This window comes from Passer montanus, unplaced genomic scaffold, assembly GCF_014805655.1.
Source record: "Passer montanus isolate IOZ18808 unplaced genomic scaffold, ASM1480565v1 scaffold4, whole genome shotgun sequence".
Taxonomy (NCBI): Eukaryota; Metazoa; Chordata; class Aves; order Passeriformes; family Passeridae; genus Passer; species Passer montanus.
In genome coordinates, this window is record NW_024368818.1 from 6,809,968 (window position 1) to 6,810,470 (window position 503).

A 503-nucleotide genomic window follows, 5' to 3' on the forward strand; every position below is an offset into this window, starting at 1 on the left:
CCCGGCCCTGCCGCCGCGGCCGGTGCGCGCTGGGGCTGCCCGCTGGGCGGTGGCGCGGCCGGGGCCGCCCTCCCACCGCGCCGTCATGTGCGCGGCCAGACGGGCCCTCCTCCGCCGCACCGAGCGGCGAGGGAACGCTACCCTGGGGCTGCAGCCCGTGCCCGGCGTCGAGCTCCCCCCGCGGGCAACAAGTGCAGGGTTGGGCCGGGAGGAGGGGGATGCTGGGGCAGGGCGTCAGGCTGGCATGGAAAATCGTGGGAGAGAGACTGTTAAAGCATGACTTTTACAAAGAAATTGGGAGCAGGAAGGAAATACTGGGCGAGGGGTGGAGGAACCAGATCAGCAGGTGAAAAAGGGGCACGGGCCCGGAAAGGAAGGTGTCCGGTGGGGTGGGAGCTGGGCAGGCCAACAGATAGAGAGGAACAAGTGCCAGATTGTCATGATGTGCTGGGAAAGTGGCAGAAGGGAAAGGAAGAGTTAGCAATCTAGTTATCCCCAGAGAG